The following is a 240-nucleotide window of genomic DNA, read 5'->3' as shown; positions in this document are numbered from 1 at the left end:
TATATATATATATTTATTTATATATGTGTGTGTGTGTGTGTGTGTGTGTGTGTGTGTGTGTGTGTTTATTGGCAGGTGGATGTGGGCTAGCTGCATGCCGAGGTGGCACTGTGCTAGGGCATGCGGGTCAGGGTGGGGTGTGTGTGTGTGTGTGTGGGGGGGGACAAAGAGAGGTGAGTATAAAGGAAACGAGCATAGAAGTAAGAGGAGAAAAATATAAAAGTATTGCAAAGAAGGAAG

Source organism: Silurus aristotelis (assembly GCF_946808225.1).
Source record: "Silurus aristotelis genome assembly, chromosome: 9".
NCBI classification, from domain to species: domain Eukaryota; kingdom Metazoa; phylum Chordata; class Actinopteri; order Siluriformes; family Siluridae; genus Silurus; species Silurus aristotelis.
The sequence above is the reverse complement of the archived record's forward strand: the minus strand, read 5'-3'. Positions refer to the sequence as shown.